The sequence below is a fragment of the Pleurodeles waltl genome, chromosome 4_1 (genome assembly GCF_031143425.1).
Source record: "Pleurodeles waltl isolate 20211129_DDA chromosome 4_1, aPleWal1.hap1.20221129, whole genome shotgun sequence".
NCBI lineage: Eukaryota > Metazoa > Chordata > Amphibia > Caudata > Salamandridae > Pleurodeles > Pleurodeles waltl.
Genome location: NC_090442.1, coordinates 43,659,684 through 43,676,137, shown reverse-complemented (window position 1 = coordinate 43,676,137; position 16,454 = coordinate 43,659,684). Strand labels below are relative to the sequence as shown.

The 16,454-nt window shown below is 46.4% G+C and overlaps 1 pseudogene; it reads left to right on the top strand.

Moving 5' to 3' along the window:
* The first annotated feature begins 402 nt into the window (after positions 1 to 402).
* The window catches only part of LOC138287346 (zinc finger protein 91-like), a 361,147-nt pseudogene continuing 345,095 nt past the window's right edge, over positions 403 to 16,454 (top strand).

Sequence of the window (16,454 nt, the reverse complement as noted above, 5' to 3'; positions counted from 1 at the left end):
AAATGCAAAATGTTCCTTGATGTATCTTTTGGGGTAGACGGGTGTGGAGTCTTAAAAGCGCCGGATGCAGGATTCTTCGGTTCTTTTTTACCCTAAGCAGAAAGCCCAGTTGTGAGACACTAATTGGACCCATTGTCTGAAAAACATCCATGTATGTGACATGTGCACACCCAGGTCTTTCTGCCACCTTTCTTTGTGTGGAATGTACTCACTGCTGAAGCCTGGAGGCGGCGGTTCTGTCAGCGGCCACCAGAGGGCGCTCCTCGCCTGCTGATTAAATCCACTGAGCACATTATATGAGAGGTAGAGGTGGTTTCCTCTTCCGGGTCAGCGGCGGCAGAGACAGCATCAGCAGCAGATGCTGACATCACTTCCGGCCTTTCCCTCTGTGTCCAGCCTACTGCAGAGGAGGAAGGACACCCTGTCTGTGCAGTTATCTTCATCTTCAGACACTCACAGCTCCTCCCCCTAGACCCCAAGTCTGGACACACCCCCCGCCCCAGGAGGAGGAGAGAGCCTGGAAATGTCTGCACAGGTTCCTGCTCAGGTAGGAGATTGTCAGCACCTTCTGCTGTGTTTGTAGAAATAGACTGAATAATCCTGGAGGAAATCTCTGCCAGGAGCCGGGCTGAGCTGGGCTCTTCTATCCAGGGGCTTCTGGGGGGCTTTCCTTCCGGCCCTGGGGGTGTTTGTGGTCATCATTTGTGTTAAAGAGGGGATCTGTGCACTGCACTGCATTTTACAGCACTGTGAGGAATCTAATGCTGCACCGCGTCCTACTGCACTGTGAGGGATATGTGCACTGCACTGCATCTTGCTGCACTATGAGGGATCTGTGCATTGCGTCTTACTGTACTGTAGGAATATGTACACTGTACTGCATATTACTGCAGTACAAGGAATCTGTTCACACTGTACTGCATTTTACTGCACTGTGAGGGATCTGTGCACACTGCATCTTACTGCACTGGGAGGAATCTGTGCCACTGCACTGCATCTTACTGAGGAAATTGTGCACACTGCTCTGCACCTTTCTGCACTGTGAGGAATCTATCCACAGCATTTTACTGCACTGTAAGGAATCTGTGCACTGCACTATGAGGACTCTGTGCACTTCACATTACTACACTGTGTGGAATCTGTTCACTGCACTGCATCTTACTGAACTGTGAGGGATGTGTGCAAACACCACTGCATCTTACTGCACTGTGGGGGATCTGTGCACTGCATCTTATTGCACTATGAGGAATATGCATACTACACTGCATCTTACTGCACTATGAGGACTCTGTGCACTGCACATTACTACACTATGTGGAATCTGTTCACTGCACTGCATCTTACTGAACTGTGAGGGATGTGTGCAAACACCACTGCATCTTACTGCACTGTGAGGAATCTGTGCACACTGCACTGCATCCTTCTGCACTGTGAGAAATACGTGCACTGCACTGCATCTTACTGCACTGTGAGGAATCTGTGCACACTGCACCTTACTGCTCTGTGAGGAATCTGTACACTGCATCTTACTGCACTGTGAGGAATCTGTGCACACTGCATTGCATCTTACTGCATTGTGAGGAGTTTGTACACACTGAACTGCTTTTTATTACACTGTGAAAACTATGTGCTTGCTGCACTGATTTTGACTGCACTGGGTGAAATTTGTGCATCTTGCACTGTGTCGTATCTGGCCATCCTGCCCTGCATCTTACTACACTATGAGAAATCTGTATGAAGAGCATCGTATTCTGTCTTTCCCTCGTAGAGCAGCACAGTGCTTAATGCATTCTTCATGGAGGGAGGCATTGCCCCATCTCTGCAAAGGAAATATAGAGGCAAATTAAAATTGGGTCTGCGACCTGCCCCTGAGAAAGCGAGGCCTGTGAATTCTGAGTTATAAGGCCAGTTATTAAGCATCACTTCCTGTTAGAGTGGCTGAGGTCCGAATCAGACCTGTGGGAAAATCCAAAATAGAGGGCCACCGACCTGACTCATTCTCCCATAACTGGGACACCACTACATATATAGGACACAATGCGAGAACAGCTGGGCTCACTAAACATTCAGCCCCATTTATGCCCCTCTATGGGAACACAGAGTTCAGCCTGAGGCTGGACAGACAGGTCTTCAGGCAGTGAGGAGCATTAAAATAGGTGATACGTTCCATTGTGCTGAAATAAAATCTTTTGAACAAGTGGTGCAGAGTGACATCACCGACAACTTGAGCTTTGCTCTCATTGTCTATTTGATGTCACCCCGTGGTTTACTATTAGTCGTCTATAATTCATATGTAGTATCGCAGCCACTACTTGTCGCAGCAATTTCCCTTGGGAAGAGGTTGGTTAGTAAATGTTGACAATCTTTGGGTCATGGAGTGATGTTTGATTGGTACGGCCAGCACACTCTTCTTTTCTGCAAATATTTTATTCCATGCTTCCCTGCAGAAGGAAGTGGCAAATAGTATTGCAACTCCCCTGATTTACAGTGTCCAGGAGACAAAAATTGATGGAGGAACCTTTGGGACCTAAATCAGTCCTTTTCTAGGAGGTGTGGCTCTTGTATGAGACATGTTGCAGGCTGAGTCATGTTGCAGTGACAAGACTACAAGTCATTTGGCTTGGGCATTCAGGCCTGTGCATTTGTACTGATAATGTTCAGTGTGCCATTTCCCTGTCGCATGCTTAGGCATGTAGGTTTGTGTCTTTTATTGTCTGTGTGGCTCTTTTACATTGTGACCATGGATGCATCACACCATGGATTTTGTGGGTTGGAGACCTCTGGAATGATCAAGTTGAAATTCACTGTTTAAATCTACCTATCCCATGACAGGTAAAATTTAGACCCCATCTGTTAGGGTTCATCCCTGGTCATCTGGGGGGGTGTCAGGCCCTAGAAGGAATCACTCGGGCCCACTCCCCTTACCCAAGCCTTCCCTATGACAACTGATTTGTGGCAAAGTGTCTTAGGCCCATATTTATACTCGGTTTGCACTGAATTACAGTCATTTTTTTAACGCTAATTCAGCGCAAACCTAACTCCATATTTATACTTTGGTGCTAGACACGTCTAGCGCCAATGTTATGGAGTTTACATCATTTTCTGACCGTGGAAACCTACCTTGCGTCAATGAGATGCAAGGTAGGCGTTCCCGTTCAGAAAACTATGATATGGCCTTAGCACCATACTTATCCCCGTGCTAAAATCTAGCACGGGGCTGGGGGCCTTAAATAATGGTGCTAAGCTTCCATTAGCGCCATTATTTAACTCCTGGGTCAGGGCAGGCGTTAGGGGACCTGTGGGCCTTTTTCCATGGTCAGAGACCGTGGAAAGATCCCACCGGTGCCCTTCCCTAGCCCCAGGGACACCTTCACCCACCCCCACCCACCCACACCAGGAAGACACCTAAGGGTGGGGGGACTTAATCCCAGGTAAGTAGAGGTAGGTATGGGAAATTATTTCTTTTTATTTTACGAAGTGCAATAGGGTGGCCGAATTTAGGCCCCCCTACATGGCACTGGGCCCAATGGCCATGCCCAGGGGACATAACTCCCCTCGGCATGGCCATTGTGCTGGGGGGCATGACTCCTGTCTTAACTAAGACAGGAGTCATGTCCATGGGGTTCTAATGTCAGAAAATGACGCTAGTCCGGGCAGAGGCATTTTTTTTTGCTTCTGCCCGTACTAGCATCATCCTCTGACGCTAAACCCCTTGTACCCCCTACACCTCCCTGTAGGAGGCTGGCCTGACTTGTAGTGGGTACCAATGGCACTTACACCTTGTGCCAGGTCCAGTTATCCCTTATTAGTAGTGTTCTAGCAGCTTAGGCTGATAGAGGTAGCTATAGCAGAGCAGCTTAGGCTGAACTAGGAGACATGCAAAGCTCATTCAATACCACTTATATCATATAGGTACTACATCATAAGAAAGACAATACTCAGAGTTACTAAAAATAAATAAATAAATACATAGAGGATATACTCCCTTAGGAGGTAAGTAACATACACAAAATATACACAACTAACCAAATCAGGTACGTAAAACAGTAAGAAAGTAGTGCAAACACTATAGAACATAATAGGATGCAATAGGCCTAGGGGCAACACAAACCATATACTAAGAAAGTGGAATGTGAACCACAAATGGACCCCTAGGCTAGTGTAGTGTGTAGAGGGTCACTGGGAGTGTAAGAAAAAACTAAGGGTGTAAAGGAGACCCCACCCCAAGACTCTGGAAAGTAGGAGTAAAATACTATTATTTCCCCAGAAACTAACTAAAGTCGTAATAAAGGATTTTGCAAGGACCACAAAAGACTGCAAAGCACTGAAGATGGATTCCTGGACCTGAAGACCTGCAAAAGTCGCTAAAGTGTCCGGGGGGGGCAGGAGCCCACTAAACCCCGGATGAAGGTGCAAAATGGCTGCCTCCGGTTGGAAGAAGCTGCAGGTATTGCGACAACGAAAGGAGGTAGGAAGTTCTTCTTCGTGCAGAAGAGGTCCCATGGCATGCTGGAGGATGCCGAGTTGTTTCCTTGGCAAAATACCGCAAATAAGCCTTGCTAGCTGCAAGAGTCGCGGTTTGAGAAAAAGGGTGCTGCCCGGTGTAGGAGGCTGGCCTGGTTTGTAGTGGTTACCAAGGGGTACTTACACTCTGTACCAGGTCCAGTTATCCCTTATTAGTGTAGAAGAGGTGTTTCTAGCAGCTTAGGCTGATAGAAAGTAGCTATAGCAGAGCAGCTTAGGCTGAACTAGGAGACATGCAAAGCTCCTACTATACCACTGGTGTCATATGCACAATATCATAAGAAAACACAATACACAGATATACTAAAAATAAAGGTACTTTAATTTTATGACAATATGCCAAAAGTATCTCAGTGAGTACCCTCAGTATGAGGATGCCAAATATACACAAGATATATGTACACAATACCAAAAATATGCAGTAATAGCAAAAGGAAGTAATGCAAGCAATGTAAAGTTACAGTAGATTGCAATAGGAGCACATAGGTATAGGGGCAACATAAACCATATACTCCAAAAGTGGAATGCAAACCACGAATAGCCCCAAACCTATGTGATCTTGTAGAGGGTCGCTGGGACTGTACGAAAACAGTGAGGGTTAGAAAAATAGCCCAACCCAAGACCCTGAAAAGTAGGTGTAAACTGAACCTATAACCCCCAGAAAACACAGAAGTCGTGATAGGGGGTTTCTGCAAGGAAGACCATCACCAGCAAAGCAACAACAGTGGATTTCCGGACCTGAGTACCTGTGGAACAAGGGGACCAAGTCCAAGAGTCGCGACAATGTCGAGAGTGGGCAGATGCCCAGGAAATGCCAGCTGAGTGTTCAAAGAAGCTGCCACCGGATGGTAGAGGCTGTGGATTCTGCAAGAACGAAGAGGGCTAGAAACTTCCCCTTTGGAGGATGGATGTCCTACGTCGTGAAGAAGCTTGCAGAGATGTTCCCACGCAGAAAGACCGCGAACAAGCCTTGCTAGCTGCAAGGGTCGCAGTTAGGGTTTTTGGATGCTGCTGTGGCCCAGGAGGGACCAGGATGTCGCCACTTGAATGAGGAGACAAAGGGGGCGCCCAGCAAGTCAGGGAGCCCTCACAGAAGGAGGCAGCACCCGCAGAAGTCACGGAACAGGCACTTGGAAGAGGAGTGAACCGGAGTCCACCCGAAGACACAAAAGAGAGTCCCACGACGCCGGAGGACAACTCAGAAGGTTGTGCACTGCAGGTTAGAGTGTCGGGGACCCAGGCTTGGCTGTGCATGAAGGAAATCCTGGAAGAGTGCACAGGAGCCGGAGTAGCTCCATATCACGCGGTACCCAGCAATGCAGTCTAGCGTGGGGAGGCAAGGACTTAATTCCACCAAACTTGGACTGAAGAGTCACTGGACTGTGGGAGTCACTTGGACAGAGTTGCTGAGTTCCAGGGACCACGCTCGTCGTGCTGAGAGGGGACCCAGAGGACCGGTGATGCAGTCTTTTGTTGCCTGCAGTTGCAGGGGGAAGATTCCGTCGACCCACTGGAGATTTCTTCAGAGGCTCCTGGTGCAAGAAGGAGGCAGGCTACCCCCAGAGCATGCACCACCAGGAAACAGTCGAGAAGGCGGCAGGATAAGCAATACAAGATTGCAGTAGTCGTTTTTGCTACTTTGTTGCGGTTTTGCAGGCGTCCTGAGCAGTCAGCGGTCGATCCTTTGGCAGAATGTGAAGAGAGAGATGCAGAGGAACTCTGGTGAGCTCTTGCATTCGGTATCTGAAAAATTCCCCAAAGCAGAGACCCTAAATAGCCAGAAAAGGAGGTTTGGCTACCTAGGAAGGAGGATAAGGCTAGTAACACAGGTAAGAGCCTATCAGAAGGAGTCTCTGACGTCACCTGCTGGCCCTGGCCACTCAGAGCAGTCCAGTGTGCCAGCACACCTCTGAATCCAAGATGGCAGAGGCCTGGGGCACGCTGGAGGAGCTCTGGGCACCTCCCCTGGGAGGTGCAGGTCAGGGGAGTGGTCACTCCCCTTTCCTTTGTCCAGTTTCGCACCAAAGCAGGGCTGGGGGATCCCTGAACTGGTGTAGACTGCCTTATGCAGAGATGGGCACCATCTGTGCCCATCAAAGCATTTCCAGAGGCTGCGGGAGGCTACTCCACCCCAGCCCTGACACCTTTTTCCAAAGGGAGAGGGTGTAACACCCTCTCTCTGAGAAAGTCCTTTGTTCTGCCTTCCTGGGCCAGGCCTGGCTGGACGCCAGGAGGGCAGAAACCTGTCTGAGGGGTTGGCAGCAGCAGCTGCAGTGAAACCCCGGGAAAGGTAGTTTGGCAGTACCTGGGTCTGTGCTAGAGACTCGGGGGATCATGGAATTGTCTCCCCAATGCCAGAATGGCATTGGAGTGACAATGCCATGATCTTAGACATGTTACATGGCCATGTTTGGAGTTACCATTGTGCCGCTATACATAGGTAGTGACCTATGTATAGTGCACGCGTGAAATGGTGTCCCGCACTCACAAAGTCCGGGGAATTTGCCCTGAACGATGTGGGGGCACTTTGGCTAGTGCCAGGTTGCCCACACACTAAGTAACTTAGCACCCAACCTTCACCAGGTGAAGGTTAGACATATAGGTGACTTATAAGTTACTTAAGTGTAGTGGTAAATGGCTGTGAAATAACGTGGACGTTATTTCACTCAGGCTGCAGTGGCAGGCCTGTGTAAGAATTGTCAGAGCTCCCTATGGGTGGCAAAAGAAATGCTGCAGCCTATAGGGATCTCCTGGAACCCCAATACCCTGGGTACCTCAGTACCATATACTAGGGAATTATAAGGGTGTTCCAGTATGCCAATGTGAATTGGTGAAATTGGTCACTAGCCTGTTAGTGACAATTTAGAAAGCAGGGAGAGCATAACCACTGAGGTTCTGGTTAGCAGAGCCTCAGTGAGACAGTTAGTCATCACACAGGGAACACATACAGGGCACACTTATGAGCACAGGGTCCCAGTGACACATACACTAAAACAACATATATACAGTGAAATATGGGGGTAACATGCCAGGCAAGATGGTACTTTCCTACACAACCCCCCCCCCAAACGAAGGAAAATAAGACTAGCCATGACCTGATGAGTCTTCATTGTCTAAGTGGAAATATCTGGAGAGTCCATCTGCATTGGAGTGGGTACTCCCAGGTCTATGTTCCACTGTATAGTCCATTCCCTGTAGAGATATGGACTACCTCAACAATTTAGGGTTTTCACCTTTCATTTGTTTTAGCCAAAGTAGAGGTTTGTGGTCTGTCTGAACAATGAAGTGAGTGCCAAACAGGTATGGCCTCAACTTCTTCAGTGCCCAGACCACAGCAAAGGCCTCCCTCTCTATGGCAGACCAACGCTTTTCTCTAGGGGTCAACCTCCTGCTGATAAAAGCAACAGGTTTATCCTGGCCCTCAGAAGTGAGTTGTGATAAGACTGCCCCTACCCCTAATTCAGATGCATCAGTTTGAACAATGAATTTCTTGGAGTAACATGGGCTTTTTAGGACAGGTGCAGTGCACATGGCCTGTTTCAGCTCCTCAAAAGCTTTCTGACAGCTAGCTGTCCACAATACCTTTTTAGGCATTTTCTTGGACGTGAGGTCATTAAGTGGGGCTGCAATGGAGCCATAGTTCTTAATGAACCTCCTGTAATACCCAGTGAGGCCTAAGAAGGCTCTCACCTGGGTCTGAGTTGTAGGGGGAACCCAATCCATGATAGTTTGGATTTTCCCCTGGAGTGGTGCAATCTGTTCTCCACCTACAAGGTGTCCCAGATAAACCACTTTCCCCTGCCCTATCTGGCACTTTAAAGCCTTGATAGTGAGGCCTGCCTTTTGCAGGGCCTCCAAAACGTTCCACAGGTGGACCAGGTGATCATCCCAGGTGGCGCCAAAGATAGCTATATCGTCCAGATATGCTGCACTAAAAGCCTCCAACCCTTGCAGGACTGTATTCACTAACCTCTGAAAAGTGGCAGGTGCATTTTTCAAACCAAAGGGCATTACTGTGAATTGGTAGTGCCCTCCAATAGTTGAAAATGCAGTTTTTGCTTTAGCATCCTCTGATAACTTGATCTGCCCTGCAGTCAAATCAAAGGTGCTTAGATACTTGGCAGATGCCAGTGTATCTATGAGCTCATCTGCCCTGGGTATAGGGTGAGCATCAGTTTTAGTTACCTGGATGAGACCTCTGTAATCTACACAAAACCTAATTTCCCTTTTCCCATCTTTGGAGTGAGGCTTTGGTACAAGCACCACAGGAGAGGCCCATGGGCTTTCAGAATGTTCAACCACTCCTAGTTCAAGCATTTTCTGAACTTCTTGTTTTATGCAGTCCCTGACATGGTCGTGCTGCCTATAGATCTTACTTTTGACAGGCATGCTGTCTCCAGTATCTATAGTGTGCTCACACCAAGAAGTGGTGCCTGGCACAGTAGAAAAGAGTTCAGAAAACTGACCTAGGAGATTTATGCAGTTGTCTTTCTGCTCAGCAGTAAGACAGTCTGCCAAAACTACACCTTCCACTAGAGCATCCTCTTCTGTGGAAGAGAAGAGATCAGGGAGAGGGTCACTCTCTTCTTCCTGTCCTTCATCTGTTGCCATGAGCAGGGTGGGATCAGCCCTGTCATAGTAGAGTTTTAGGCGATTGACATGGAGCACCCTAAGGGGACTCCTGGCAGTGCCCAGGTCAACCAAATAGATGACCTCTCCCTTCTTTTCAACAATGAGATGGGGTCCACTCCATTTGTCTTGTAGTGCTCTTGTGGCCACAGGCTCCAATACCCACACCTCCTGTCCTGGTTGGTACTGAATCAGACCGGCCTTCTGGTCATGCCATTTCTTCTGGAGCTCTTGGCTGGCCTGAAGGTTTTTACTGGCCTTTTCCGTGTACTCAGCCATTCTGGATCTTAGGCCGAGGCACTGCAGGTTAGAGTGTCGGGACCCAGGCTTGGCTGTGCACGAAGGAAATCCTGGAAGAGTGCACAGGAGCCGGAGCAGCTGCAAATCATGCAGTACACAGGTTTGCTGTCTGGTGTGGGGAGGCAAGGACTTACCTCCACCAAATTTGGACAGAAGAGCCACTGGACTGTGGGAGACACTTGGACCCAGGTCCTGTGTTCCAGGGACCACGCTCGTAAGGATGCGAGGGGACCCAGAGGACCGGTGATGCAGAAGTTTGGTGCCTGCGTTGGCAGGGGGAAGATTCTGTCGACCCACAGGAGATTTCTTCTTGGCTTCCAGTGCAGGGTGAAGGCAGACAGCCCTCAGAGCATTCACCACCAGGAAACCGTTGCGAAAGCCGGCAGGATGAGGCGCTACAATGTTGCTGGTAGTCGTCTTGCTACTTTGTTGGGGTTTTGCAGGCGTCCTGGAGCAGTCAGCAGTCGATCCTTGGCAGAAGTCGAAGAGGGAAGTGCAGAGGAACTCTGGTGAGCTCTTGCATTCGTTATCTGAGGAACATCCCAGAGGAGAGACCCTAAATAGCCCAAAAAGGAGGTTTGACTACTGAGAAAGGAGGCTTGGCTACTAAGAGAGGTAAGCACCTATCAGGAGGGGTCTCTGACGTCACCTGCTGGCACTGGCCACTCAGAGCTGTCCATTGTGCCCCAACACCTCTGAATCCAAGATGGCAGAGGTCTGGGACACACTGGAGGAGCTCTGGGCACCTCCTCTGGGAGGTGCTGGTCAGCGGAGTGGTCACTCCCCTTTCATTTGTCCAGTTTCGTGCCAGAGCAGGCCTGGGGGGTCCCTGAACCGGTGTAGTCTGGCTTATGCAGAGATGGGCACCATCTGTGCCCATCAAAGCATTTCCAGAGGCTGGGGGAGGCTACTCCTCCCCAGCCCTTCACACCTATTTCCAAAGGGAGAGGGTGTAACCCTCTCGCTCAGAGGAAATCCTTTATTCTGCCTTCCTGGGAACAGGCTGCCCAGGCCCCAGGGGGGCAGAAACCTGTCTGAGGGGTTGACAGCAGCTGCAGTGGAGACCCCGGAAAGGCAGTTTGGCAGTACCCGGGTTCTGAGCTAGAGACCCAGGGATGCATGGAATTGTCCCCCATACCAGAATGGTATTGGGGTGACAATTCCATGATCCTAGGCATGTTACATGGCCATGTTTGGAGTTACCATGGTGAAGCTACATATAGGTATTGACCTATATGTAGTGCACGGCTTTAATGGTGTCCCCGCACTCACAAAGTCCGGGGAATTTGCCCTGAACAATGTGGGGGCACCTTGGCTAGTGCCAGGGTGCCCACACACTAAGTAACCTGGCACCTAACCTTCACCAAGTGAAGGTTAGACATATAGGTGACTTATAAGTTACTTAAGTGCAGTGAAAATGGCTGTGAAATAATGCGTTCGTTATTTCACGCAGTCTGCAATGGCAGGCCTGTGCAAGGGTTTATCTGAGCTCCTTATGGGTGGCAAAAGAAATGCTGCAGCTCATATGGATCTCCTGGAACCCCAATACCCTGGGTACCTAGGTACCATATACTAGGGACTTATAGGGGAGTCCAGTGTCCCAATTGAAATTGGTGAATGAAGCCACTAGCCTACAGTGACAAATTTAAAAGCAGAGAGAGTATAAGCACTGAGGTTCTGGTTAGCAGAGCCTCAGTGACACAGTCAACCACTACTGACAACACATACATTAGGCCGCAAACTATAAGCACTGGGGTCCTGGCTAGCACGGGTGCCAGTGAGACTGGTAAAACACACTAACATATTGTTTTTTATCTATGAACACTGGGGTCCTGCCTAGCAGGATCCCAGTGAGATAACCGGTCCTCATGGTAGGTCTTTATAAGAATTCAATGGCGTTATTTCATAAAATAGTCCAGAACGTCCTGTTTTTTCTGACAGCTAGAGGCAAGTAGAGTCCTCCCACGTTAGGTATATGAGCTGTGAGCGATTGGTTGCTGGAGCCATGATAAGCGTGGCATGTGGAGAGGCATGAATGGCTCTCTCTTTCAAGCCAGAGCCTCGAATAGTGCAACAACTGGAACATCCTGAACAAAGCTTCATCTAGAAAAGGCAAATTAATACACTTGTATTTTATTAACAAACAGACACCACCAAGAGAGCTTCCATTTTGCTTACTTTTCTCTAGTGGAAAAGCACACAGAGACATGCACGTAAAAAGGCCTGTTCATGTCAAATAAAAGTGCACATTTCTTTTGCTAAAATGTGAAATGATGCCAGTGCCGGCTGTCTAGGGTCTAGTCATGTCAACTTAAGCACATCTGAATTAAGCATTAAATTGTAATTATTAAAAGCACTTCACCATCTGCTTGCATAATGTTAAGGCAATGGATTTAGATTAAATCCCTCATTCTCTATTATAAAAAAAAGCCCTGGAAGGAGCTACAGCTTCAAATGCAACAGGATCCAAACTATATCTACTTTAGGAAGAAGTAAAGAATCTCTTGTTTGTGTAAAGTGTCACAGCCAAAACTAGGCCGTGTAAGCTACACTAGCTTCAGGAATATGGATGGATATTCTAGCTATAGAAAATAGACCTCAACTCACAATAGTGCTCCAGTCTTCCAGTTTTGAAGAAACCAGAAATGATGGAATGAACCACAGGAGTTCTGTGGAAAGTGGCACGTATAACTTAACAAATAGCCAGGTAAGACAGGAGTTGCTGATCCAAAGTGAAGAGGAACGCATTTTGAAAAAGAGTGTTAATGGAGTTACCTTTGCTCTATACTTCCTGAAGAGCTACCTTTGTTATATACTCCCTGAAGAGTTACCTATGTGATATAATTTCTGAAAGAGAAGGAACAGCAGCTGTTAGGGAACAGGACTCCATGTGAAATTCAATGAAGAGTTACCTAATGCGCTTCTCTGTCTCGTATAACTAGCTCACGCATGGGTTCCATTGTGTTTCTAGCACACGCAAACCGCCCATTGGTGTGTCAAAGTGCACTTTGCCTTGTAGCATGCAGTTCTTTTACAATGTGTCTCCATTGAATTGGTGCACATGCACCTTGCATTCAAAAGTATTACCCAATAAACCATGTTTTGAGTTATTAGTATGTTTGTACATGATTCAAAAGAGAACATATATCAATTAAATAAACCAGTGTTGAAGAATTACAGTAACACGTCCTTTTGCACCAGTCTTCAAAGAGCTTCTTGGTTTATGAAGTGCGTCTCTCTTTTCAGGACCTGTTCTTGCTAAAGCTGTAACTAGTACCTGGGTACTATGCAAGCACCAGTTCTTTACTATGTTACTCTGTGAACACTGATAAATCACCTCCTTTTCGAAAGTAACTAAGGTGTGACGTGATCAACAGAACATTTAGTTAAATATTTGTGTATAGTGTAATAACCCTGGTAAGTTTCAAAGATGGCAAAGAAGAGATGTCTTTTACAACCAGGTAAATATTGTGTATTCACATTCCATTACAGTTCCGTCTAGTGATTTTAAATCTCTTTACATCCAACAGGAAACAAACCTTTGACGCACAGAATAATTATGAATAATGAAGATAGCACTGTAAATCTGCAAAACATGGTCAGAAATAATGAGCTTCAGTATTCAAGAAAACATCAGTGCAGTCAGAGACAGGCGAACCTGAACATAAACTGACAGATCCCTGAAGAAGCAGTCAGGGCTAATTCAGTGAATGTAAGAGTCTGCGCTGTGCACCTTCACGCCACAAGACGAAGATATGACCTCCAGAAAATTAGGTCAACAACACTGACGAACCACCTTCTTTTTAAACAAGTGTCCATCACCAGCTTTGATCTTGGGAGCAGTATGATGTGGTAACAGCAGTGCTCTGCTTCCTAAAATAACAAACCACCTTTCAGTGCTCTAAGTGTATTGCACACTCTTTCTGGCCAAACCACAGCAATGAGAGCAAAGCACAATGGAGTGGAGCCAAGCAACTGAAGGCTAAAGGAAAGAGGGGTTCTGTTGTCTAAAATACAAAGTACGGTTCCAGTTTGCACCAACCAGAAGGAGGATGTAGTTGTGTAAAATCATTATCCAATCTGAAGACACAATCACCTACAAAGAAGCCTTACTTGTTTTATGAGTGCGACAAGTGTTTTAGTGACCACTGCACTTAATTGTTAATCAAACATGGCCAGTCAGGAAGCACAGACATGGGATGTAGACAAATATATACCCAACCCGGAGACACAAAACAAGAAAGAAGTATCGGACACATGCAACAAGAGCTTTGGTGTGTCATCATTATTGAAGTGTCATCTGCGAACACACACTGGGCAAAAAACATTCAAATGTAGCGAATGTGTGTATAGTACTTTACCAAGCCTAAAACAACATCAGCAAACGCACACAGGGAAAAAACTATATCATTGCAGGGAATGTGAAAGTAGCTTTAGTAAATCTTCAGAACTGAAGAATCATCAACGAACACACACAAGGGAAAAAACATTTATGTGCACTGAATGTGAGAAGAGCTTTAGTCGGGTATCAGAGCTACACAGACATCAGCGAACACACACAGGGGAAAAGCCTTTCAGTTGCTGTGAATGTGAGAAGAGCTTCAGTTTATTATCAAACTTAAAACAGCATAGGCGAACACACACAGGGGAAAAACCATACCATTGCAGTGAATGTGAAACTAGTTTTAGTGACTCTTCGACATTAAGGACTCATCAGCGAACACATACAGGGGAAAAACCTTTCAAGTGCAGTGAATGTGTGAAGAGCTTTATACAGTTATCACACTTACAGAGTCATCAGCGAACACACACAGGGGAAAAACCATACCACTGCAATAAATGTGAAAGTAGTTTTAGTCAACAGTCAACATTAAGGATTCATCAGCGCATGCACACAGGGGAAAAGCCTTTCAGCTGCAGTGAATGTGTGAAGAGCTTTAGCCGGTTATCAAAGCTACAGGCACATCAGCGAACACACACAGGGGAAAAAGCATACAACTGCAATAAATGTGAAAGCAGTTTCAGTCTCCCATCAACATTAACAAATCATCTGCAAACACACACTAGGGAAAAACCATTCAAATGTAGCGAATGTGTGAAGAGGTATAATTCTTTACCAAGCCTAAAACAACATCAGCGAATGCACACAGGGGAAAAACTATACCATTGTAGTGAATGTGGAAGTAGCTTCAGTGAATCTTCAGCATTAAGGAATCATCAGCGAACACACACTGGGGAAAAACCTTACCATTGCAGTGAATGTGGGAAGAGCTTCAGTTTATTATCAAACCTAAAACAGCATAAGCGAACACACACTGGGGAAAAACCATACCATTGCAGTGAATGTGAAAGTCGTTTTAGTGACTCTTCAACATTAAGGAAGCATCAGCGAACACACACAGGGGAAAAACCTTTCAAGTGCAGTGAATGTGTGAAGAGCTTTAGCCGGTTATCACACCTACAGAGACATCAGCAAACACACACAGGGGAAAAACAATACCACTGCAATAAATGTGAAAGTAGTTTTAGTCAGCGATCAACATTAAGGATTCATCAGCGAACACACACAGGGGAAAAGCCCTTCAGCTGCAGTGAATGTGTGAAGAGCTTTAGTCAGTTATCACACCTCCAAGTACATCAGCGAACACACACAGGAGAAAAACCATATGATTGCAGTGAATGTGGGGGTAGTTTTAGTGACTCTTCGACATTAAGGAATCATCAGCGAACACATACAGGGGAAAAGCCTTTCAAATGCACTGAATGTCTGAAGAGCTTCAGTCAGTTATCACACCTCCAAGTACATCAGCGAACACACACTGGGGAAAAACCATACCATTGCACTGACTGTGTGAAGAGCTTTAGTCGGTTATCATACCTCCAAGCACATCAGAAAACACACTCTGGGGACAAAAACATTCAACTGCAGTAAATGTATAAATAACTTTTATAACTTACTGGAACGCCAAAGACATCAGCAAACACATACAGGGGAAGAACCATACTATTTCAATGATTGTGTAAGTAGCTTTAGTGAGTCTTCAAGTGAAGGAGTCATCAGCGAACACACAGAAGGGAAAAGCCAATAAAGTGTAGTAGATGTGCAATGAGGTCTTGCCAATTTGTAGTCCTACAATTCCATAAGCAAAAACTTACCTACTTTAACACACTTAGGTATAATCATACAGATGCAGCAAATTTTGAAAGAACATAAGACTATTAATATTACTGACCCAGCTGTGAAAGGTAGATAGGAGCAAAGAGCAGCAGTTAATGTGAGAAGAATGAATTACAGAAAATGATAGAAATACAATTATGTAGGACATTAGAATATGAAATAATAAAAAGTAGATATTAGAAGACTCAACAAGCAGGAAAGAAGAAAAACACAGATATTTGCCCTTCAATTGCACATTTCTCTACGTATAGCAAAAAACATGTTCTGCCAAGAAACACATTTGGAGACTAGCACATTGAGGACTATTCTATTCTGTTGGATTTGTAGAGCGCATGGCTACCCGAAGGCTTCTCAGTGTTTAGAAAAACCAACACAAACCGCATCATTTCTACATCCAGATCAGGAGAACGGCTAGTACACGAACATCCAGGTTTTCAGAGATTTTCTACAAGTGGATTCGAAATCCATTTGGCAGTTTGCTCGGCAAGAAGTTCCATAACTTGAGGGGCAGATGCGCAAACGGGCGGCCTCCTCAACTTATTCTTAAAGAAAAGAAACATTGTTGGTTTCGGTTAAACATCCAAGTACACCTGATCACTCTACCAGTAAGAGCAACACTATGAACACTGATTGTAGTAACAAGTGTATTTTCAGCAAACTTGAGGACTTAGTGATACAACGCATAAACCCAACAAACGCAACCCAGTACCCATTGACTCTTGTCTTTGCACCACTCCCCCGCTATTGCTAGCCAGCACTTCATGGCTGCTGACTTTCAGCCCTCAAGGCCACCAGTTCAGTCCCCGCAGTCCACCCACTCCAT